We start from the raw sequence: 26,284 nt of genomic DNA on the forward strand, positions 1-26,284 counted from the left end.
TACTTCCCTGGGGAAAATGGTGATCCTCCTCCATTGGAAGCGTAGATGTATGGATGGCCTTATGATCTCTTTCTGAAGTTGCATTACACAGCCTGGGTTGCTGTGTTGAATAAGCTGGTTGTGCTATGTCACTGATCAGGTACTTGCCCCTACTGGGGCTGCATTTTGTGCATCTGAATCTAAACTATTGCTTGAAATTAAATCGTTAGTCTAGTTGTGAAGAAAACCTTCCAAACATCAACTAAATGGAAACAAATTACAGTGGTGTCTGCAAACAGCTTGAAACAATAGCTCTGAGACCCAAACAAATGGTCTCATTCATTGTAATGGAGCGTACAGACTGAAGCCTATTGGTAACTGTTAAATGACAATAATATTAACTGTTCCTTGCTTCTCAAAGTGATATCTCATTCTAGTGGCAAGAATGGGTTATGCGAGTTTGGAGGGAGAACCACCACTATTTTTCCCCCCTTAATGACATGTTAGCCCTGTTACTGGTCACTTAAGTAACATAAGTCTTTTCCCAGTCACTATCTGTCATTTGTATTTGGGAATGATTTATCTTCGCAGGTATTTTTTCTCTATTTCAGGTTGTATAAATGACAGTGTGGACAGTGTGTGGCCAGAGCATGGGTTGCACCCCAGTTCTTCGGGGGAAGAATGAGAATGCCCATTCTGCCTCTTCTGACCTTTTGGGCCAAGAGCCAAGCCTGTCCTGCCCAGAGAAGAAGGATGAGTATCCTAATAAGTTTTTCTCCATGTGGTTTCATTGCTGATGTGGCATCTCTCTAGTGGTTTGATTACTCCATATTTTTTGGAGAAGGGAAATTCAGTGTTAGAATATCCCCATAGGGAGGGATTTTCAAATGCTCTCAGCACTGGCTCAACTCAGCCCCCACTGAAGTCATTGGGAGTTTTATCACTAACTTCACTGGGATCAAAGTTAGGCTAGTGGTGGGCTCTTTTGAAAATCCCACCCACGTAAAGGCTGAATATTCACAGTCTAAGAGTCCATATCATATTTAACACGAGTGGAGGCAAAGAAGAAATAGAAAGGAAGCTGGTGCTAATGTTGTTCCTCGTGTTAAAATTCACTGTATTATTTTATATGCTAAATAATAAATAATATAGTCTGCAATTCAACAAAGGCCATAAACACATAAATAGTCACATTAAAATCACTGGGCTATTCACACACTTAATGGTATGGGCTTAAGGACCTTGTTGAATTGTGGCCAGAATGAAGATTCAGCATATTGAGCATAAAAGAGGAGTTCTCTTGTTAAAGGAACACTCCACCCACAGCTTGAGTAATATCAGATGTATTAATAAACTGCAATACATGCTATATTTCTGTCACCCATTTTCTTCCCTCATTTCTAGTGTTATGTTCAGCCCCTGCTGCTAGCCAAGAGGTAGAAGGGTTGGATGGTAAAAATAAGGGACTGTAGGTGAAACAAAATTACTGATTCAGAAAATGTTTCAAAAATTCATCCCAGTAGAATAAGGCTCAGATCTTCAATAGATCTATGCAGAATTATACAGACTGAGGATCTGGCCATGCATTCATTGTATACCTTTGCAAAACAATGGATAACTTTTTTGGCCCCAATTTCAGCTCAGAGCTATGCTCTGTTTCTCTGACTGCAACCTCTTAAGGTTATATCACATCAAATGATGCAGAACTGTGAGAAGCTCTTCATGAAAAAAGGAAATCTCACACGAATAATGTTTTGAACAGCTGATTGACTCTGTGAAATGGGGTTAAAAAAGAGCTGGGGGAATAACAGGAAATGGTTTTTAACATCAAAATATTGATTTACTTAAAAGGAAAAGCTTATACAGTTCTCAGACACTTATGTGGGTGAAGTCATAGTCTCCACTCTCTATTAAATTAAACAACTATACACAGCACAGCATTCTCATTGCTGGTGTTGAGGCAGGATTTTTTTTATTTCTACGAACCAATGTGCAATTTTGCAGGTCTTTTATTGAATTACAAACATCGCTTCATGCTGTGCATTGTGTTCATGCAGAAGCAAGGAAATGAAGCTTAACAGGTTACCCAAGCACAGCTGAGGGAACAGAATGTACTAAAAATACATGTATATGCTCTGCATTTACATATATTCTCACATAAGTATTATGATTTGCAGGACAGAATAGAAAAATAACCCAATGAATGCACCGAAAGTGAAATGGCAATAACATCAGATCCTAAAGCAAGTCACCTACCTGAGATGACTTCAGAAAAATGTTAATAATTTGGAATCTGTGTTCTATACTAAATCCCAGAAAGAAATATTGGTTACATTTGCTTGCAGTGGCATGACAGCTTCATTTCTGGGGGCAGTTTCCACTTCAAGCAGGAAAAAGAATTCCCGCTTTTAAAGCTGCATTGTGGATTGCTCAGTTGTGCTTCATATATTGTTGAATGATAGAAAACTCTGTAAACAAAAAGAAATAAAAATATAGCCCCAAGAGCTGTAGTCCTCGCTCAGGAAAATTCCATTCAAGTCAGTGGGAATTTTGCCCAATATTGCAGGACTATTCCCAGGCAGCACAGAAGATGTCTGGATAGTGGCAATGAGCAGGTGTTTCAAACTGGTTTTGAATATCGTCATTTACAAACCTGTAGAGCTAAAATTTGCTCTTCCATTCTTTGCATACACAGTCCCAAATTATAGACATGTTCAGCTCACAGTAGAGTCAATGAGAATTGTGTCATTTGATGAGAGAGCAGAATTTGGCCCCTAACCTTTTGGACTCAATATATTTGGGATCACTTTATTCAAAAGGCATGTTCCTCTCCCTTTGCCTTTTCTCCTGCTTTCATCAACACTGACATTTCCAGTGGGTTTTTTTTAATTTTGTTACTGCTTTTGCTGCCAGATATTTTGCAAGGAGCAGGTGCAGCTTGCCTCCTTACTCCAGCACTGTTCACATTCTACTTCCCCTTTTATTTAGACTTATAGCCCTAGCAGAACTTTTGCCTTAGGCACACCTGCTAGCTCTTCCTCCCCACAGCTGCTGCGTCAGTTAAATAGCATAGACTATGAATATGTTCCTCTCCTGCTCCCCCCTCCCACATGATCCCATTCAGTTTGTGCAGGGCACTTTTATTTTTAGAATATTTGCTTCTTTGAAACTCTACTTTCTGTTACTCCCAAATAGAGCCTGTGATGCAGATGCAGAGTCCCAGCCCTGGTCATGCACCAGCGGGCACCAACCCCAGGCTCCAGCAAGTGCTTTCCCTGGACTCCACCTTCCGCTTCCAGTTGAGCAGCAGCAGGATCCAGTGAGTGCTGGCCTTGGACTCTGACCTGACCCTTACCCCGACTGTGCAGCAGCAGGCACGGACCCCAAGTGCCAACCCCGGCCCTGGTCGCGCAGCAGCAGGTGCCGGCTCCGGGTGCCGACCCCCGGCTGTGTGGCAGCAGGTGCTTATCCCCAGCCCTGCAGCTGTGGGTGCCGACCTTTTTGGCTCCAGTGGGTGCTGGCCCAGGGCGCCAACCTCCAGACCCAGATGCCAACCCACACCTCCAACCATGTGGTGGTGGGGCCCCCCATCCATCACCCCTGGCCTCTGCTGCCTCACCCCTCACCTCTCCATCCCTCCTCCCTGGCCCCCGCAGCCTCACACCCACCACCCCTCCATCCAGGTCTTAAGTTGCCAGGACTTGCTGTGAAAAGTTATATTAACAAACATACAAATATCACTTTTCACAGCATTATCTTTATTACTGAGTCCGCAAAATAAACCTACATAAGTAAATTACAATGATGTGGATGTGTATACATCAGTGGTCACCAACTGGTAGATCGCGATCGACTGGTCAATCCTGGAGCCTCTGACAGTCAGTCACGATCTCCAGCCGCTAAAAGTCCGGGGGCGCAGCGGGGCTAAGGCAGGCTGTCTCCCGGAAGTGGCCAGCACACCATTGTGGCTCCAGGGAGGAGACAGGGGTCTCCACACACTGCTCCTGCCTGCAAGCACCACCCCCAGAGCTCCCATTGGACGGGAAAGGGGAACTGCAGCCAATGGGAGCTGTGAGGGCAGTGCCTGCAGGGAGGGGCAGCGCGCAAAGCCACATGCCCCCCAGGAGCCTCAGGGACATGCTGGTTGCTTCTGGGAGCCGTGTGCGGCCGGAGCAGGCAGGGAGCTTGCCTTAGCCCCACTGCACCACTGATCGGGAGCTGCCCAAGTGCCGCCCGGCGGGAGCTCAACCCCCAGCCCTGATGAGAAACAACATTCGGGATAAAACGACCACCTCAGGTTCCCTTGTGAATGGGATTATTTTTGTGGGAGAAGATAAATCTAAGGGTGCATCGATAAGCATCAAAGGGAAAGAAGGGCAGCCATAAAACCCCCAAATGCTGAAAGAACCAAAGATGTAATTAATGATTTGTTATGTTAGTACCTAATTAGGATTAGGATCCCACTTTGCTGGGCACTGTGCAAAAAGAGAGAGAGACAATAACTGGTTTATAATCTAAAAGACACAAACAGATGAAGGGAGCTATGGAGGCTATAACACTTCCTTCAAAATGCAACACAGGGTGTGTCTCCATTGCGTTTTCAAACCTGCGGCCATGTGTTTCAGAGCCAGGGTCTACAGACTCAGGTGTGTGCTATAGTACTAAAAACAGCAGTGTCGATTTGCAGCTTGGGCTCTGAACCCTAGGTGGGCGGGGTTCAGAAACCAGATCTACACCAGAGAAATGTAAGAGCTACTGTGTTATCTGGGTGAGTGTGTTTCTTGGAACAACCCCAGACAGCCCCTAAAGAGTGAAGGACCCCTCGCTAAAGTAGTAACACTGGGAGGAAGTTGAGGTGTGTGTTTCCTGCCTTGGGGAGAGGGAAACTGTTTGTACCAGCAGCTGAAGCAACATTTCTTCAGTCAAAAATTTTCCCTTGAAACTGTTCTTTGATAGTTTTTCACAAAAAGTGTCTGCTTTGCATAGAAAAATTTGAGCTTTTGTCTAAAACTTTCAGCCAAAACTCAATCTTTTGTCTCAGAACTTGAAATGTTTTTTTTTTCCCAACAAAAAGTCTATTAAACTTTTTGCAGAAGAAAAGCCATTTTCTGACCAGCTCTATGCGGCAACCTCTTTCAACAATAAATAGATGGTTTTGTGTTGTTAAATTGACCTTATGCCCGCATCATTATTCGAGAGTTTCTGCATTACTGTGCTAATTCACCAATAAGGAGACTGCAAGGTTGCAAAACAGAAATTAAACTGATTAAAGCCCTGGAATGTCAGTTGAACACTCTCTCACACACAAATGCCCACAAACAGCCTGGAAATTATCTAATTACCAGTTAAAATGAACAACTTTTCAGGAGGTTTAATAATTGATTAAAGCTTAACTGTCTCAGAATAACCTGGTTAGTGCCAGTTTGAATGTAGACAAGCTGAAATGATTAAATGACTCCTCCCTCTACAGCTCTGCAGTGCACTGGTGGCCTTGTGAAGACTCCCAAAATGCTGTACTCTGGGCACTGAAACAGGAACAGTGGGATAGGTACCCTGAGGGCATTGCAACTGAAACAGCTTAGGACAAAACACCAGCTCGATTCTTCACAACCATGTTCAAACATGGTAAAGGTCTCTTGGCCTTAGACTACAAGCCCTTTGGGTCAGGTACCAGACCTTCTTTTATTATGGGAAACTGCTGGGCAGTTTGTGATGTTATTGGAAATAATAATAATCAAAGGCTGTGTGTTCGTATTAACAAAAATTAATTGGTGATTAGTGTTACTCATTAATGAAAATAATCCTATGTAGGGAGAAAGCAGTAGGTGGTCACTCTCAGTAAACAGGAGTTCCCAGGAAAACACACTCACGCTATTTATCCTGAAGTCTTCGTTGAAGACCCAGCATGTGTTTGAAGGTACAGTATGTGTTGGACGTTAGAGGAGGAAAAGCTAGTCTGGAGAGTGGAAAGATAACATTCTCAAAAGCCTCTTTTCTTCATCTAGTGATGGAGGAGATGTTATTTGTGGTCTGTGGGTAACTTAAGCAACATTTCAGGACTACATAGGTACATGTTCTACAACAGTTTTCTTTCTTATCTGCATGAGCACATGTCATCGTGGCAATTATACGGCATGTTAAAAAGTGATTGCAAAAGTAAGGAAAGCATAAGCCTTGCTATTTCCTTCCCTTTTGAGCTTGCACTTGTTTTCGTTTTATGAAAGTACACGTGCAGTGCTGATGGTCAGAGGGATTTTGGGAAAGGTCAGAGCAAATAAATATGTTGTCCTATTTGTTCACTTGTGAACAAGATTCTCTCAGGTTCCCATAATGTCAGTGACCTTCATTTAACCTCTTCCCCACCCCCAAAATATAGATCCCTGAAAGCCTGATTGCCCTTTTGTGGGAGGAAACCCATGAACGAGAGCTAAAGAATAGGGAAATCTTTGCAGGGGGACCTCACAGATATTTCTCCCTTGTTAGTCCGTAGGGGTTAGAGTCCCACTCACTCAATAGACTGTGGGGATCAGTGGTAGGTTAGGCCCTTCTAATCACAGAATTGCAGAACACCTGGTCCTGGTCTTGGTGCTTGGTAGCGTGATTCCACTGGAATCATGCTGCCATGCAGCGTCCTGGCTGTGGCTGCTCCCACCACTCCCCTTAAAGAAGGATCCCCACTATGGAGGGAAGGCTGCAAAATTCTCACTGCATGACAAGTCCTTGAGGATTGAGTGCAAGGGGGTTGATGTACTACACCTCTTGCCGACCTAATCCTCCCCTGCCCATCCCTTCCCCCCACGTGGATTCCTGGGCTATGGAGAGCAATTTAGGGGACTGAGGGCATGCTGCTGCAGAGGTGGCTGAACACCCCTTGTGGGATGGGTACGCTCTGCCTGCAGATCTCAGAGGTAGAATCAGGCACTAAACTCCGATATTTCAAGGTGCATCTCTACAGCACAGCATGAAAAGATCATGGTTTACCCTGTTTGTTTTTTTAAATCAAATTTACCATTAGCTCCAGAGGCCCAGGCTTGTCAAGGCATTTAGGCATGGCTGTGTTCAGTGTCACAACCCCAAACTGATTTCAAAAGGGATTTAGGTGCTTAGACTAAATCCCCTAGCTGTCAATGGGACAGTCTCCTAAGTGCCTAACTGCCTTTTGAAAATGATATTTAGGCTCCTAAATCAGTTAGGGGTTGTGACACTCAGCACAGCCAAGCCTAAATGCCTTGAAAAACCCAGGCCTCAGTACATACAGCAGTTGTAAAATAAGATAAATATTTTTAATCCAAGGTACAGTAAGATATGCCCTGATACCAACCCCTGTTTTTCACAGAAATCTTTATCTGACATGGTAAAGGTCTGTAGGCCTTAGACTGCAAGCCCTTTGGGACAGGTACCAAATCTTTATATGACTACATTCTCTATTATAGGGTGGGAAAGAGAAAGAAAGATCAAATGCCTTGTAGGAAAATGTTATTTAAGACCTCACACCCTGATACTTGTACTCCCTTGTGATTTATATGACCCATAGAACCGTATTATCTGAGCACCACACAATCATTAATGAATGTGTTCCTAGAACACCACTTGTAGTAAGGAAGTGGGAGTATCTACATTTTAGAGACGGGAAATTGAGGCACAGAGAGATTAAATGATATGCCCATGGTCATACAAGAACTCCCGAGCGGAGCCCAGACCCATTGTTCCAGTCTAGTGCCTTGACCAAAAGACCATCCTTTCTTCTTAGAAGTGCTCAGAGCATCATTTAACAGCATTCTGGAGCATCTGTGTTCTCTGGTAACAGAAAGGTAACATGTAGTCCTGACAAATTACCTAATTGTGTAAGGTACTGCTACTTTCTGTACGGTGCTCAGTGCCTTTGAATCCCATTGGCTTTAACAAGAGATGAGGGCACTCAGTTATTCACAGGGGCCCAGCATTAGAGCTACACTGCTTGCAGAGCTGTATTTGCAGCTACACCTCCACCCCGATATAATGCGACCCGATATAACACGAATTTGGATATAACACGGTAAAGCAGTGCTCTGGGGGGGTGGGGTTGCGCACTCTGGCAGATCAAAGCAAGTTCGATATAACGCGGTTTCACCTATAACGTGGTAAGATATTTTGGCTCCCGAGGACAGCGTTATATTGGGGTAGAGGTGTATATAAAACCCTGAAAAAAGCATAAAATAGATGCTTTTGGTCAAAATCTTCTTCACAGTATTCAATACAATTTGGGATGGTATCAGGAAATTTAAATGTATGGGGAATTCTTTTAATAAGAAACGTGCAATTGTGCTCAGACTCAAGCAGTGGCATGAACCTCATTAAACTGTTGTTAAGTTGAAGGAGCCAACGCTGTAATGTTAAAACAAAGTGATTTGACTTAAACATAGGTACATGAATATTGTGTTCCAGCGCTCCGTGCTGCCATGGGATGACAGCTTTACTTTACCACCACCAACCTGCAGAGGCTATGATAAAGCACCCAGTGTTCACTCTCATTTTCCCCACTGTGGTAGTAATTTGAAGTAGCCATGCTGCAATTCACTGACAACCTTGAGAAAAGTTGTTTGGAGACTAGAGGTCAATTAGTTCCTTTGTTTTTAGGGAGAATATGTCCCTATGGCATGTCCTAGTGCCAAGAGTCCCAATGTTATTGAGGCCCCCTGGCATCAGTGCGATGGGCACAGTGGAGGTGACATTTAATAGCGTGAACAGGGCTTCAGTGTACAGGATGTTTTTGATCATTGTTTCCAAAATCAGAGGAAAACAGTAAAACAGATATGCTCAAAGTTGACTTGATAGGTGGATTCTACTTCTTAGAAACCACTTTTAAAATTACTCTTCATAGAACCATTTCTTCAGGACTACATGTTACCTCTCTCTTGCTGTCAAGGCACCCCCAACTTGCCCTCTCCCCAAAGCACAGTGTTGCTTCTCCTGTGAAATGAAAATATAAAGATCTGGACTCCAGCCACTTAAAACTTTTAGTCCCTATTTAGAAATCCATTAAAAAAAATTCTGTTGCTGCTACTCGTGTATTTGTGGATGAATCCTGCCATCACAGGACAGTAGTACCTGCCATTGGAATTACTTGAAGCATGCAATGAGAGTATCAGATCCTCGGAGTTGGTAACCAGTGGAGGATGGGTACCACGCATAGCTTTTTGGGGGGGTTTCAGATGCATTTGTTCAGCTTCTGTTCCTTCCTTCTCCCCCTCTTTAAAAATAAGGCCATCACTCTCTGTATCCCTGACCAACATTACCCACCAACATTCAGGCTTGCAGGGAGCCTCATACTTCCTGCCTGCTTGTGTTCAGCTATCACCTGGCCCGTAAGTCTTTCATTAAGAGCAAATCTCCTTTACCTCCTCACCAAGCCTGACTGGCTAAAATGCAGTTATCCCTCACTTACTCTGCAGGGCAGCAGCAAAGTTACTATGCGGCTGCAAGTAAATCCAGCATGGTCCTCTTATACAAGAGCAGTGATTGGGGATCCATGTGTTCTGGGATGCAAGGGACTGAAATCCTATTCTCACCTCATCTCAGGCAGCAAAACTGCATCTGTTTCACTGTGGGCCTTTGTGGCCCTGAGGAATAGGAGGGTACTGCATTTGAGACTTGTGAAATTAGCCTCAACATCCATTGGGAATTAATTCATTTCCCATTGGTTCATATTAGGAAACAGTGGAACTTAATTTTACTTCATTTTAGTTGTAGCATCATGGTCAGCTTCCTGAATAATGTAAAACCAATAACTTGATATGTGGTTCTGAGGAAATAACCTCATGCCCCACTGTGTGGCAAAAAATGAAACCAATTTGTTTCAACCACCCAAGAACTATTTACATATACAGCTGGGTATGTGGTAATACTGGAGTTAGACGGGCTTTTGTAGAGTTTGTGCCACATATAAAAACTACTTTCCATTGCACTGGAGGGGAAATTTTCAAAGCGCTAAACTGTGACTCACCTCAGGTGTCCACAGAGGTGTAAAGGTGTTTTGGGCCAACTCTACTTATCCCCTTGCACCCGCCACAACATGGGAGGTGATTCAAGTGAGGAGTGCAGGGTCTGTATGCCCATTTCTTCTCCTCCAAGCGAGGGTACAGAGAAAGGCTGAGAGCGGGTAAAGCCTTGGCTCTGCTTCCCTTCCCCTCGCAACACCCTGGAAAAAGGAAGAAACAAGTTTAACTGTAAGCATTAGATTTGCAATATACCAAGGGTCGTGGTGGATTCTCCGTCACTGTCAATTTTGAAATCAAGATTGAATATTTTTCCAAAATAAATGATTTGGCGGAAGTTCTATGGCCTGTATTATAGTATATGACTAGACGATCACAGTGGTCCCTTCTAGCCTTGGAATCTATGAATCAATGTAAAATTATACCTCTTGTTCATTCTTCTGGGCTTTGTATGTGGTTTGCCAGCAAAATTCCTTGACAATATGTACCTAATTACTCAAGAAACTCCTGTACAATAATGCAAGCCCTTGATCCTTTTGGAGAAATCTGTTATTGTACCATATGCAGCAAATAAATTAATAATAGCTAGCTTTTACTGATTCACTAAATTGCCTTCATAATGTAGACTGTCAATAGTCCTCCAGGTGACTTCAGTGGAATGCATCTGAGGGCCAATTTTGCCCCTTAGAATTTTTCAGGAGGAAAAGATATCTTTAACAACGCGTGAGTCTTTCAAAATGTAAATCGTTCTCTCAGCCTGTCCTCTCCAAGCCTGCCTCATTCTTGGTTGTGTAGTCAGTGTCATTTTGGAAAACAACTGAAAATATTTCTTCCAATGCTTTGTATTTCATGTCTGTTGTGTAAAAAAAACACAAAACAAAAAAAAACCCCACCACAACAACAAAACATTGCAGGAGACTCGCTGGTGTGTTAGGGCAATGTTGCCCTAAAACCAGCTTACCTAGTCACAGGGGAGAATTCACCCTTTGTAGGATGGAATAGGTCCCTGCATAAACACCCTCCCTCTGGTCTCTTCCCTACCAGGATATCGGTATTAGAGCTGATTAATTAGCAAGTGTGTTCACTGAGATCTGAGGGCCAAATCGCGACATTTTCAGCCAGGCTTTTACTAAGCTCTGTCAGTGGGCGTTCTGATGGGTAAAATTTAATAAAAACAAAAGATCCAAATCTTCAGCCCTAACCCGCATTACTCTGTGAGTAATTTCAGTGGCACTACTTGCACAGTAAGTATTGCTACCATGAATAAGAGTGGAAAAGCCAGGCCCACCCCTGAGTAAGAGCTTTAGGATTTGATCCTGATGTTACAGCATGTGCATTAGAAGGATCTGATAGAAAACAATCTCTCCAGTACGTGCTGACCTGGAGCCATGCACTGTGCTCCAGATGAAGGAAATGGAGAGAAAGGAGCTTTCTGACTCCTTGTACTTTTTCTATATGCCCGGATGGTATGATTAATTCTATTTTTTGATCATGTAACTGACAGGATAGCTCTAAAGTGAGAACCCTGCACACAAATCATCCCATGGGCATCAGCTCTGCATGCCTCACATAATCTGCTTTGAAAGGTAAACGTTTACATGTCATTTCTACGCTGACTGATAGACTTGCAGTGGAAATAGTTTTTAAAAAATCCTGAAGAAGGACTTTGACATCCATTACCAGGCACAAAAAGCCTTTTTAGCTACTTGCAAATGGTTGCAGATATTTACTGAATTGCCTGAGACCACAACAGAGGTTACACAAGATTTTTAATAACAGCATTATACTGATGAAAAGGGAGCTTAAGATGCTCTTTATGATAATGCTGGACAGGGGACTAGAAATGCATACACGTGTGTCATTTGATTTAGTGTATTAGGATGAAAGGGTGAAGCATCCAGAGGAAAGAACGAAGAGCTATTGTCATTTGCTGGGAAGCCAGGTTATAAATCAAAAGCATGGAAATTCTCTTGCTCGTTTCAGTTGTTGTGGCTAAAAATACTTGAGTTGTCTTCCACTATGCATATGACCACACAGTGAGAGATGGATGTGTGTGCTCTCACTCTTTGTGCATCCCATGTGAGTGCCACTCAGAAACAGGGACTGTGCTGAGGGGAGCACACGGGTTACAGGTGAGGTATTCCACTTGCAGGCACAGCTTGCAAAATAAGGGGCAGAGTGGGAGGAATGACTCCACTCATATGTGCTGGCCCTGTGGCAGAGGAGTATGCTACACCTCTTAATACCCTCCCTCCAGTGCAAGCAAGAAGCTCTAGGACCAGGGCGGGTTGATTTAAAACCTCCTGTTTTTTTATTTATTTTTATTTTAATCAGGCTTTATAGCACTAATTTGTAATTTTGAAACTTTAGGGCACAGTTTATAATGACCACATTTATAAATATGGGTTTGCAAAATGCCACTTCTGCCAGGGTACGTGAAGGGAGAATTTTCTCTTTTTTGTGTATTACTTGACTTTGAGGTTGTTCTCTTGTGACACAAAAAGAGAAGGCCTGATGTGAAAGAACTACTGGTCCAACTCTCAATATAAAATCTTTAATACACGAGGGAGGAAAAGAAAAGTATTGTATCAGATCATATTTTCCAAACATTCTCCACTGAGTATAGGAAATAGTTCAATATCAATGGCACTTTCATAACAATGACCAACAAGCCAATGTTGCCAGTCTTCTTGTCCCACTTATTAAATTTTCAAATAAGCGCCTTCATGCTTTCCTCCACTCTGCACTTCACTCTTGGGAAGAGTTCCCCAAAAACATCTGCAAAGCACAGTATCCAATTAGCCTCCTTCAAAACCCTCCTTACAACTTCTCTTCACCATGATAACACAAATAAAAACAAAAGCTAAAACAAAGAGCCTTGACAATGGCTAGGCAGCTGGTGTGCTGAGCCCACTGCCTATCGTGATGATCAATATTCTCTCATTGTCTTCCTGTGCTCCATGTCTGCCTGGCTGTATCCACCTGTTTCCCCACCTTAGCCTTAGGTTTTAATCTCTTTGGACTAGGGACCATCTTTTTATTCTGCGTTCAAACAGCGCTTAACACAAGAGGGTCCTGATTTATGTCAGGGGCTCATAGGCACTATGGTAATACAAATAATAAATCTTCATCATCCTCACATGTACACTGAATGGAGCTTACCCCAGTGCTCCACCAGTGCAAATAGCAGTTTTCTGTCCACAGACAAATTCAGTATGAATTTGCCCTGTTTCAGCTAAGTCAGTGACAGTAAATCCTTAATAGAGACAATATAAGTTTCTCCTCTTTAAGTGTATTTCTTTGTGCTAATCTTATAATGTTGGCAAGACATGATAGATCTTAAATGTTTCATTCCAGGGCGGGGAATTATCACCTCTCCCTTCTCTTCTTCATGCAGAGGAGGAAATTAAGGTAGAAGTTGCCAATATTTCAAAGATGCATCTCTGGCTCCCAGTCTTATTGCAACTCATCCCAGCAGGTATTTATGGGGATCAGGTTTGTCTTGTTGCACCTGCTCCCTGTAGGAGTACGGCAGAGTGGTCTTGCTACAAATGCCTCCCATTGAGAGTGAGAATATATCTTTTCAAAAGGTCACAGACAAATAGCTAATAGTATCACTGTAACCTGCTCTGAAACCAGTGGGACCCTACTACAGGTGTTGGGTCTGGGTCAGATGAGAAATCAACCTGACCTTCTAAAGCTCAGTTCAGTTGGCTATGAAGTTGGCACAATCTATGGGGCAGGAGTCAACAGTGGTGAGGACAACTCAACCCTCTCAGGTTCGGGCTTGGGTCTAGATTGGGCCTAATTTTTAGGCCCAAGCAGATCTCCAGTGTCACGTGCAAATGCAAGGGAGGAAGAGGAAGGCATATTTTTCCAGTCGTAACTGCAAAAGAGCTTGTACTATGGATTTCCAGCCTGGATGAAACAAGGATGTATCAAAAATCACAAAAGAAAGTTTGTTCTCATAAGATTTCCAGAGAGCTTCAGAATGCATGTTAGCTTTTGGATGCTTTTCTGAACCCATCAGTACAAATCATAGCTTGGATATCATGGTCCAAAAAAGTGTGCCTAATAGGTTCATGCAAGTTGGCATTGTACATGTACACAGGTATTCAAACATCCTTGATTTGCCCATGCTCTTCCAGAGTTGTATACATGCACTTTTCTATGCATCTTTCTGAAACTTCAAGGCATAGTTCTTCATGACTAGTTGTCTAGAGCTGGATAAACTGCTAGTACAAATAGTTTATGTGATGAATGCAGCCTTTTCCTGTTCATAGCAGCCTTTTATTTTTATTAGATTATTAGTTTGCAATTGTCAAACACCTAAGTAGAGCATATTTCATCCTATAGGATATCCATCCACAGTTTAATTTGGCTTTATCTTTGACTATTCATTATTCCTGGTGTCTGATTGATCACCTGAGTCACATGGCATTGTTTCTATTTCATGATTGGGTGATAGTGAATACCTATATTTGGGCATGAAAATCCTTACTTGTAATATAAATATAGGTATTCACACAAATAACAGCCATTTCCAAACATGTGTGGTCAAAGCCCCATTAGCACAAATGTTCAGGGAATAGCCACCAAAAGAGGTGTGAATATGTTTGAACTGAAAAGCAATTTAGAATTCATTAAAATGTTTGAATATTTGAGCTTTGGAGATGCTGTAATATTTTGGTATGGGATTCATCAGTTATTTCAGAACAGAATAACAGACTGTTACCATTGCAATAAGAATTTAATATCTCCTAGGCATCACATGCATTTAGTCATATATGTTATGATAAAGAAAATTACAAACATAATGAGACTTCACTATATTATTGCTATGGGCATGTTTATGATAAAAGTTGCATTACTAAATTATCTAGTTTGTACTTTGTAAAATCCATATAAATAGTTTTATTCTCAAGCCAGAATGTTCTTTAAATACTGTATGTGTCCATGATACATTCCCTGAATTATCTGTACATAGGTGTCCATTATGATGTTAAATTTTTATAAAATGTCAGTTAGGTATAACCTTAGGTATAAATCAAGTGTTCATGACCCAAAGAACATTGTTTGGTATTGTAAACGGGTTGACTCACCCCTGTGGCGCCTCCTGCTGGTTACTCTGGGAATTAGCTTTGTTCAGCACCGGAGTGCCCTCTGCAGGCTGGTGATCCACCTGTTCTCAGGCCCCCGTGTCCCTCCCTGGACCCAATGCCCCTTTTCTCCAGGGTGCTGCCCCCTGGCAGTAACCCCTTTCCACTCTGGGCTTCCCCCTTTATCTCAGGGAACCCCCACCCTCTATCCCTACCTTGCCTCAGTATGTGGCCACTGTCAGTCATTGTCTAGCCCCACACCCTGGGGCAGACTGCAGTATCAGCCTATTCATCATTGGCAGGGTTGGGTTTGGACCTGCTGCTTTGGCCTACCCCGGGCTGCCCTCTGCAACCCCCAGTACCCGTTGGCCTTGTGCTAGGCCGCAGCCTGGGGCTTTCCTGGCTAGAGCTCCTCAGCCTTTCTCCAGCCCTGCTTCACCCTAGGTACCTATCTCAGCTCCTAAGCAGCCAGGCCCATCTCCCTCTGAAGGCAGAGAGAGACTGACTGCCTTTGTCTCCCTGGCCTTTTATAGGGGCCAGCTGTGGTTCAGTTTGGGGCGTGGCCTCACCTGCAGCCACTTCCTCAATTAGCCCAGTCTTGAGAACCGCCGCTCTCAAGCCCTGCCAGGCCACTTTTAAACCCCTCTGGGCCGAAGCAGGGGGTCACCCTGCTACAGGTATGTATACCTAAATGCAGCATTTTAGCAATATAGATTATAACTAAATGTCTCTCAATCATCTGACCATTTTAAGAGTGGAATGAAGTATGGAACCCTGTGAGCTAAAACTGCTAAATCAATTACTCTTCGGTTATTAGATAGCTGAAATCAGAGATTTTTCCCCCTCTGGCCAGAGTGAGGTAGGAGGATCTGGCTTATTGCCTATAATTCAGTAATAACAACATCTTGATTGTGAAACATAAATAAATAAGTAAAGAGGTTGGTTTGGGGATACTTAGAGATTTATGTAAAATTCTGTGAACTGCAGAAAATATCTACTTATCTCCTGACACTAATATTTTGAAAGGCACTTTGCGAGCATTAAAATCTTGATCTTTGGAATGCCAAGGATTTACTTAGCAGTTAAGGTATAGCATTAGTTCCCTAGGCTTGGAGATGTGACTATAAAGGGAAACACTGCAGTTAAATTTTCATCAACATATTTAAATATTAAGGCATATTGGTTAGTTATAAATACCAAGCAGTGCTAAGTAGTTTGGCTGAGCCCAGTTAGAATGATTACATATGACCGGAAGTCCATAAATAATCCATTTAAATTTTAAAAGAAAGTGTAATGCTATGAGCATAAAATAATAACTAAAAGCATCATGTTCTATAATAACATCTTCACCTTTATCATTTTCTTTATCTTTTACATGTTAAAATAATCTAATAGTGACAACACATGCCAGAGTGATAGTTCTCAAAGAACGGCAGAACAGGTATGCTGTGAGCATCATCATCATCATCATCAGTGCAAATTTCCCCAAACTCCCCTGTCAATATGTCCCCACTCTAATATCGAAGGATCACCTATAGTCACAAATAGTTAAGATCAGTCTCTATAACATCTTCTCCTTCATTAGAATGATGACTCTCGCTAAGTGATTACCAGGGTTGCACCACTGAAGATCACCTGGAGTACCACACTATCTACCAGGAGCACAGGAGACACTTTTTCTCAGATAATCAGCATTAGTATGCCAGCTGGAGCTTCCCAGTGCTTATTGGGCATGCATATGTTGCTACACTGCATTAAGGGTGCATCATTCTCACCACCCATGTGGCCAGCCAGATCTTTGCCTCATTGGAGGTTGGTGGCAGAGCTATGACTTCACCTATTCTCTGCCCTTGGGCAGTCAGTCAATCTCTGACAGAGCTGTTGGATCCTGGTTTTCACTGAAAACCCAAGTTTTCATGAATAGCCACCCCCTGAGTGTTTCCTCAGTGAACGGATAAGAAAATGTCATCTTGTCCTTGTATTTCTCAAAACTCATAATTTTCTCACCCAAAGAGAGGATGACCCCGGTGGTTTCATTCCTCGGGTGCTGGCTCCAAGGAGTCTTCCAATGTTCTGGCTGTTTCACATCCCCCTGTTGACTTATTTTTCTTGTTGACTTTTACATGTTAAATGGGGCAAGAACCAAGTGTGGTGCTGTTGTGATAAATTAATTGATTCTATCAGGCTTATGCTGCTGTACAGCTTCTGTTTGACTCTTCATTTCACACACAGTGAATTGTTTGGAAACGTGGCAATAAAGCAGGGCGAGTCTTAAGGCTTCAGAGTGCTCAAATAAAGTTCCATTTTAGGAGGGTAATGGGTATATCTACCAACACCCAACTTCCTCTGTGTCAGGAAGTTTCCTGGAATCCCTAAAGTGGAAGTCCCAGTTTTTAAGCAGACCTTCTTGGCCTGTGGTCCAAGATCACAAACAGGCTCATACTTGGCCAATATTTGAATGGGAGACTTCCAAAGAAAACTCAGGTTCTGCAGTAGCAGTGTTACTGGTGATTCATCCTGCTGAATCACTGCTGAGCTAGGAAGCAGAGGGACTGATTCCACCTAATACCGATGGGCTACAAACAATTCCAAAAGGTCTCTTCTGCCCTAGCCATGGAGCAGACTGAGTGCAGAGGAGGAATAGTGCTATGGATGGTGCAACATGTAGGCTCCCTATGCACACTACAGAGATCAGGAGGAACTGTGTTTCATGAATGTTTACTTCTGGGGGAATTCTGCACCAAAAAATAAAAAATTCTGCTCACAATATTTTCAGATTCTGCATATTTTATTTGTCAAAATAACAGAATATAATCACACCTGTTTCAATTATTTTTAGTAATTTATTTCAAAATACCTGTCAGCAAGTATGTCTGTAACAATACAGACAACAAAAAAAGATTCATAAAATGTTTTTGACAAATAGATTCCTTACTAGGCATATTAATACAGAACTCTAAGTACTATTTCATGTAAACTACAATACAGAACCGTATTTCCCGCACACACACCCCACCCCAGAAGCAGTGCAAAGGCTGGGGGGCGTCGGGGTAATGGAGGAGCTGAGGAAGAGGGAAATAATTGCTCAGAAGGAGCCTGGGTGTAAACTTGGAGGCTCTGTCTGACCCCTCAGAAGCCCCATGCTGTCTGTCTCCCCATAGCCTCTCTCTCCTGATCTGGTCTAACAGGCGCTATGAAGAAGGCAGGCTCTTTCTCTTCCCTAGCTGGTTGGTAGTGGCTATTGTGTTCTAGTGCCACAGAGCATTCTGGCAGGAAAAAGGTGGAACTGTAGCAACTTTTCAGCTGATGCTTTTTTCTGTGCAAAAAAAAATAAAAAAATGCATGACTCATTAATTATGCGCAGGTGCACAATTCTGGTGCATAATTTCCCCTGGAGTAAGTGCTACACTGGTTTGTGTATTAATCCAATTAATATTTTTAAGTACTTGGGTTCTTTAAGAATGAAAGACACTATATAAATGTTTCTAACATAATATTTCATTGGTGACAATGAGTTACCATGTTATTTTTCTCTCTCATTTCTGTGGTCTTTATATTATTGTTGCTGTATTTCTTCTTCAAGGGGAATAATTTACAGTTTTCTTGGTGCTACTCAATAATTCTCCATAAATTAGCACATACATTTCCATAAGTATCTATAAAACAGAGGTATGACGTTATTTATTAGCTAATACACGTAAACAAGTCACATGCAAATCCTTTTAGAGATGGATGATTTAAATGCCTTTGGTTGTGGAGAGGGAAATAATGGTCTATCTAATGGTCCAATACAGGGTCTGAAGATTTGCTGTATACTCCAACAGGGGTTGGATCAGGTCTTACGTGATTAGAACCCCGCTATTAAATAATACATTACATTACTTCTTGTCTAAACCAAATATTAACATGTCATAAGTATTATGAGAAAAAAATCAAGCACTTCCTTAAAGCCATTATATCCTTGTCATATGTTTAGAATGTTGGGGGCAGAAAGTATACTTAATAGCTCTTTCAGAGTGGTATCTTTTGAAAAATGGTTCTCAGGATCTTTTGTTTAAGAAAATAGTGGTTAAGCTTACGTTCCCACAGCTTGTATGGAAGTGGTGGGAGTAAATCATACAGTTGTTCTCTGGCTTTCTGTCAAGTTCAGGCAGGTGGTTCTTTGCAACTCTAAAAGACATGAGAAAATTGGTCCACAGTACTAAGTATAGCTCACAGCTTCAGCAGCACTTCCTTCCAGACAGTTATAGCTAGAGTCCAGCATTAGATTTTAAAAAATTCTTAGTGTTTGCCTTGCTCTTTAAGAGACTATTGGAAATAGCTATGATAGTATCAGGAAAAGAAAGATAGATGAAAGCAATCATTTAAAGCTATTTAAATCTTGCAAGCAGGGAAATTCCTTGCCTGGGAAAATCTTTTAGATCTTCCAACTGATTACATGGTTTGTAATTTGAAATGTGAAACTAATGTTAAATAAATTAATATTAATAGGGTAATCACAGGATGAGCTAATTTTGCCCTTTTAATAGTATTTGTGTTCTTTTTTGCTCCTTTCATCTCTGATAGTAGAATCCCCTTCTCCATGGCTTCAGCCAAAAGTATCTGCCACAATTGCTTTCTTATTGTGCAATGACCTACTGTAAACTCTAAACTTAATTACTGGAGTCTTCAAGGTTTTGGCAAGTTCTATTGCACGCCACTCACCCTATGAGACTCTAGCATCATTAAATCAGAATGAAAGGGTAAGGAGCCCCTTGTCATGTTGACTCCCAAGAGAGTATGCTAAGCACCTTCTCCCCTCCCCTCCCTGCCCCCAGCAAGCTAAATATAATAGCTACAGATAGAAGCTGGTCATATGATTAACTCAGAATAATATTTACTGTGCATTTAGCCCCCTTTTTTGTTCATAAATTGTTCATGAACCAAACCTAATTCTGGCAATGTATTTGATAATCAAATATTTGCTGAATGAGAAGTCTTTAGCCTGTGGATCATTCGTAACTGCTCCCTTGGACAATCCTTCTTGATGGTTGTGTTGTTAATCACCTGAGTCACACTGTACTGTTTCTGCTCCTGACCAGATATCTGCAATTTCTAAAATTAGAGAATAACAAATGACAAATAGTGCATAATCCATATCCATTAAGTGAAATTGGACAAATTCATGCAAAAGCCATTAAACTTTCTGTATGTATTAACAATTCATGGTTCTCCAAATACTCACAGTAATGCATTATAAATAAATGAGCAAACAATAGCATGCTGTAATTGGAACATTATGTGTGAAAGTGTTCAAGTATTTTCTTTAAATAGTCTATCAGCTCTGCTTGTAGTTAACTTGTGTTTTCCTACAAGCCCCTCTTGAACATGAAAACATTCAACTTCTAGTTCAAACGAAGACTAATATGCTCAAGTGAAATTTACTGTAAAATATAAATCATGCTTCATAGATTATTGTATTTCACAGATTAATATTTATTTTAAACTCTTTGGAAGGACAGGCAAAGATGACCAATGACCAACTCAGTATCTAGGGGTTGAAATCAGCTAACTTAAGTGTTCTCGCAAGACTAGTGTCACGAATTAATATTAATGCTTGGAAAATTTATCAGATAAGAGTGTCACCTAGTGAACATTTAATTAAGAGAAACACAAAATGAATGGTATTATTGATTGTTGATCTAGCAAAATTTGTCACTTAATTCCTAGTGAATTAACTCATAGACTTTAAGGTCAGAAGGGACCATCATGATAATCTAAACTGAGTTCCTGCATATTACAGGCCACAAACTTCACCACCCAATCCTGTAATAGACCCATAACCTGGCTGAGTTACTGAAGTCTTCAAATCATGGTTAAATGACTTCAAGCTACAGAGAATGCACCATGTACAGTAGTTTTAAATCTGCAACTGGCCTGTGCCCAATGAGGCAAAGGAAGGCAAAAACCCTCCTAATCTGCCTGCTGTAGCTATTTGTGTATTTTTGCAAAATCTACCTGCATGCACTCACAATTATATCTTTGATATCTTTCTACCAGCCTGGCTTTGATGCTCCTACTGGAGCTCGCCTATCTGCTTAGGCCAGAATTGATGCTACATTGGCAGCCAATCAGCATGGAATAGCAGGGAATAATACTGAAGGGAATTAGAATTGTGCAATAAAAAGCTGAAAGTGCTGTCTCATCAGGAAAAACTATTAGAACTAAATGGACATAGCATCTCCAGCCAATCTACTCATGTTGTTTTAAAAAACAGAAATCAGGAGAAAGGACCACTCCAAAATATGATTACTTAAAAAAAATCTTTAAAAATAAGTGTATCACAAATATTTATTCCAAAAATATTGAAAGACTATGTAAATTAATGGGTAGAATAAAATATTTGCAATTCCAGAGTATTATAAGTTGATTTGTGTTAAAAACTGAGCTTTGCAGCGTGATATTATGTTCTATAAATATAAAGGATAAATAATGTTTAAGAAAGACTAATCCTCTCTTATTCTGACATCCTTCATCTTAAAGGATCCCCACAAGCCCAATTGTGGAACGGTTATTCATGTTGCGAAGTACATACTCACACAAGTATAGTAGTCCCATTTATTATTGATGCTAAATGGTGGATATGCCTAAAGCCTTTTGGAAATGGGTTTGTTTGGCTTTTATGGAAGATCTTTGTTCCTTCTGTGCAGATTGGTGTGAAAAATGCTTACAATCTTATGAGTCTATGACCACAAAAAATGGACCACACATCTGGAGTCTGTACCTACTCCGCAACTTCTCTGCCCCTTTTTGCTCAGCTTGCTCCTACATTTCAGTAGCAGCCCTTGTTTAACCCCTTGTGCTCAGGAGCAGCAGTTCTGACCAGCTTTTATTTAGGCCATGTAGCCAGGAAGTCAAGTTGGATTTGCACAACCCTTTACCCCGTCCCACCTCCACTGCACTGCCACATGTGTCTGGCCATGATTTGGGCCTTACTGGGAAAAAAAATTCTCTTTACAAATAACAAACATTTGTCTTGGCCCAGTGTATAAAGAATATCAGTTAAGAAATAATAATAATACAAAGTACGCAATCTTATATAGCCATGCTCTTTGCTTGCAGCAACAAATGTACTAAAATGTCAGAGTTGTCATTGTGACAAGTGATTGCATAAATTATAATTGTGACATAATTTGAAATTAGTTGTTTGCTGATAAATTCTATTAGGCATGAAGACACTGACATAAGATAGTCGTATGTTCAGCCATGCCAATAGCTAAAATGACTATAAATTCATAGCTAGGGAGCAAATGTGCTAATACGACTTCACTGCTGTTTACATGGCGCATACATTAAATTGATTAACTATAATTTGGGTGATGATTATACTTTTCCTTTTTTAGAATGATAGTAACTTTGGTAACTTACAGCTATAATTTCTAGAAGAGTGAAGGTTTTAAAGATGGAATCTGGCTCTCCCAGCAGATTATATTTCTTATAGTACAAAAGAATAATTTATCTGAGCCTAAATCTGAGTACACTGTATTTGTATAACGGATGCCCTTTTTCCCCCCTGGGAAAGCCATTGCAAAACCATAAATTGTTTGAGAAATAACATATGGTTTACCACTAACAGCAAAAATTATAAGTGGCAGTTAGCTACTAAACATACTCCTGTCTCAGATTATAGTGGTTTTATTTACAATTAAGTTTTTACAGTTTATAGACTCTATTTTGTGTATTATATATCCACAGTCCTGGCTTGATACTTCCCCCCCCCCCCCCAGTTTCCATTCTTCCTGGGTTGGCCCACAGGTACACAGGAAGGTTTGCAGGTAAATAAATCATTTACAAACAATTGTCCCAGTCAATGGGAGCCATCAAGATTCTAAACCACCATGAATGGCCCACACTTTGCATAATTACAATAGGACCTCAGAGTTTTACTTCATATTTCTAGCTTCAGATAGAAGAATGATTCATACATACAAATAGGAGGAATATATTCAGTAGTTTTTAACCTTTGTTATGATAACTTACAAGAGACCTTTGCGTAAAGCATATTCCAGTTACATCATATTCACACTCATAAGCATATTTCCATAAAACATATGGAGTGCAACGTCACAAGTAGCCTCAGCATTTAGAGTGAAAAACTGATTAGTTACTGGTTTTCTTGTTCAGTCGTTGACAACAAGTATGGCTACTGACAGGGTGTTTATTCTGCATCCCATCTTCTTATCCTCCACAGAGTTCAGACAATGTCTAGCAATTTTTATACCTATATATATACAGAGAGAGAGAGAGAGAGAGAGGATAAATGTTCATGATGTTATACTAATTAGTCAAGGAATAATTCTTTGTATTTACCATTATCGTGAAGTATCAAGAAAAGGTTTATTTTATTTTATTCAGAGAGAAATATTTATCCAGATGCTAGAGAGCTATATGTGGTATTTTTACATGGATTTGAACTATCTAATTTAGAAGTGATTTGCAGTTTTTACATAAGTAAATGTAGCACGCGTGGATCTAAGGGTTGTTTGTTATTTATACACTGAACTAATCCAACACAGTCAACCTTCCCCATACTGCTCTGCCAAACCCTTGATGTACGGGACCCATCTTCTGGTATGGGAGGGCAGTCCCTTCCCCATGCCTTCACTGTCCTTAGCATCTCTGCAAAGACCGCCATAGTGGTTCCAACTGTCATAATAATTTATGCAATGGAGTTGCTTATTCACAAGGAGCTTAACTAAGAGACCACCACATTATTTCATATAGACCACTGAGTAGATGTCAGAGGATAAGTTTTAGTCACTAATGACATAGACTGCTTTCAAACCAGTGTGAAAAAACCCATTTCCCATTGCCACCTTCCAGAACTATTCAGATCTTTCCACCTCTTAAAAAAGATAATAAAAATGTAATAGATGGTTTGTACATTAGTTATATGGGGACATGTGGCAGGTGGAAGCGAAGATTGGGTAAGTGTGTATATTTTTGTTCTATACCAAATGAATCATGTTATATGAAAAAAGTGCTCATTCACATTCTGCTCATAATGTCCACAGCTGATATTTTTACTGAGCTGTAAATAAGTACTTAATAAGCAGAACAGCATGGGGGGGAAACACCATAAAGGAATAATGTGGCTAACATTGCCGGATCAGAGCTGTTCCACGGTTGCCTTCAGCCAAAATCCTGTTTCTTCTCAATGTTAAATTATTATTCCTTTTTGTTTTTTTAACAAAGAATTATTTAAAAAATGTTTTAAATTGACAATAAACTTCTGTTAGATTAAATCCTGAAAGAAAGAGATAAATGCAAGGGGGTGAAATCCTGGTCCCATTAAAGTCAGTGGCAAAACTCCCATCAAGTTCAGTTTATGGGGTATGAAGTGCACACTAAGGCTGAGATTTTCTAAGCTACTGAGACTCTAGTTCATTCGGGTACTTAAACACGTGTCTAAGTTTAAGAACATGAGTAGTCCCATTTAAATCAATATACATATTACAGTACAGACTAAAAACTGCAGCGTCAGACAAGAACTTCAACGGTCGCAGACATACAGAGTAAGATTTGCTATTCTTAATCAGTACTTTAGGGAAAAGTGATCAACTAACCCATGATTAAAGTAACCAGTGATGTTCCTTTAGAGTAAATTATCAAGTGTCAGATAAAAGGGCCTAGTAGCCTCAGAGAATTGTGCTCTCTAGCTTTTGGTCCTCCTTATTGGCTCATTACTGTTAGGCAACTATTAGGAAAGGCTTATTTTAAACTTCAGACACATTTTTAAACTTCTAACATTGTTCTTTTCATCCAAGTCTAGTTTGAACTACATTACATGTATTGCAAGATAGCAGACACAATTATCTGTTGGTGCTAACGGCAAAGAAGTGTTTGCTTGAGTATGGGAGATAGAAGGTCTAGCAGGAAATGGATCAACAAACCATAAAACTACAACTTTATGTTACTGTTTAGAGGTTTCAACAATTGTTAATATAATAAAAAAAAATAGGAACTGTCCATTAATAGAAATTGACAAGGAGGAGATGTTAGTGAGTCTGTCTTTAGACATGTTTTGTGAAATTGGAGATTTGTTCGCACTGTAGTTACTTATCTAGGGAGAAGTACTCAGAATTGTCTGGTATCTATGTGCAACAGTGATTTTTATTATTTATTCTTTTCTAACCCTCCAAGTATTCTCTGAACCACCTGCAGCCCAAAGAATCCCCCACTTCCCATCTTACACCATCAGTCTAAACTCTGGTCAGAGTTCCTTAGAATTAGTGAAGCCTGGATATGACTCCATCTAAAATCTACCATTGCTGCTCCTGGGCTGGAGAAATGGCAAAGCGCAAGGCACTCCCTTTCCCCAGAGGGTGAATATTCTGCCTTTCCAGCCCCCTCAGAAACTCTCTACCGAGAAGAAAAGGACCAAGAACTGTCTCTCAAACCTGGAGCCCTTTCTGGTAGTGCATTGCCTGCAGGCCTCATTCCAAACCTAGAAACAAGGCCTTGCAACCTAACAGTGATGATTATCCTTGTGTGCTGTTGGTAAAAGCTAACAATAATCAATAAATTAGCATTGCTATTGAGGAAAAAAGCCAGATATCATCAGATACAGAGTGATATATGAGTAGAGCTGGGAGAATAATTAATTCTGTGTATAATATCTCTTTTTCTGTTAGTGAGTTGCTTGCAAACAGAATGTTTATTTTTAAATTAATTTCTTATTTGAAATTATTCATAAAATCCATTGCAAGTGTTCAAATGTCAAAACTGAGTTGCTTTGACTGGACACACAGATCATATGATATGTTCATGTTCACTGACAGGATGAATTTAATTCTTAGGATCAGGTTTCTGGTATGAATACTTCTGAATACTAAATTTAAATTTTGCATTCAGTGAATATTCAACAATATTTGCGTAAAAGTCATTTGTTTCCATGAACATTATTATCAGTAAACTCATTTACTAAAATATTTGCAGAAAACAAACACAAAAAACAAACACAGAACACAGTGAAAGCAAATTCATTAAAAAACTTAAATAAATGTTAGAAGAAAATATTTTTCTCTACACAGCTGTATTATCAGATTGCAAAATTAATGCTTATGCTGTTATTTTAAAAGAAAAACTAATAGGCTAATGTTGAGTTGTCTAATACAATGTATACACAAAGGGATTTATTAAGCTTCCTATTCATGATTTGACATTGTATCACTATAATGTAAAAGGGGTAAC

At 40.6% G+C, this 26,284-nt stretch overlaps 1 long non-coding RNA gene across 1 annotated transcript; it reads left to right on the top strand.

The window, feature by feature from the left end:
• The first annotated feature begins 614 nt into the window (after window positions 1-614).
• LOC120375131 lies at window positions 615-15,667 on the top strand. The gene is made up of 4 exons (XR_005586450.1): window positions 615-3,298; window positions 5,450-5,646; window positions 13,311-13,431; window positions 15,586-15,667. It is a non-coding gene; the product is annotated as an uncharacterized LOC120375131 (long non-coding RNA).
• The last annotated feature ends 10,617 nt before the right edge of the window (window positions 15,668-26,284 follow it).

The sequence above is a fragment of the Mauremys reevesii genome, linkage group 11, assembly GCF_016161935.1.
Source record: "Mauremys reevesii isolate NIE-2019 linkage group 11, ASM1616193v1, whole genome shotgun sequence".
NCBI classification, from domain to species: domain Eukaryota; kingdom Metazoa; phylum Chordata; order Testudines; family Geoemydidae; genus Mauremys; species Mauremys reevesii.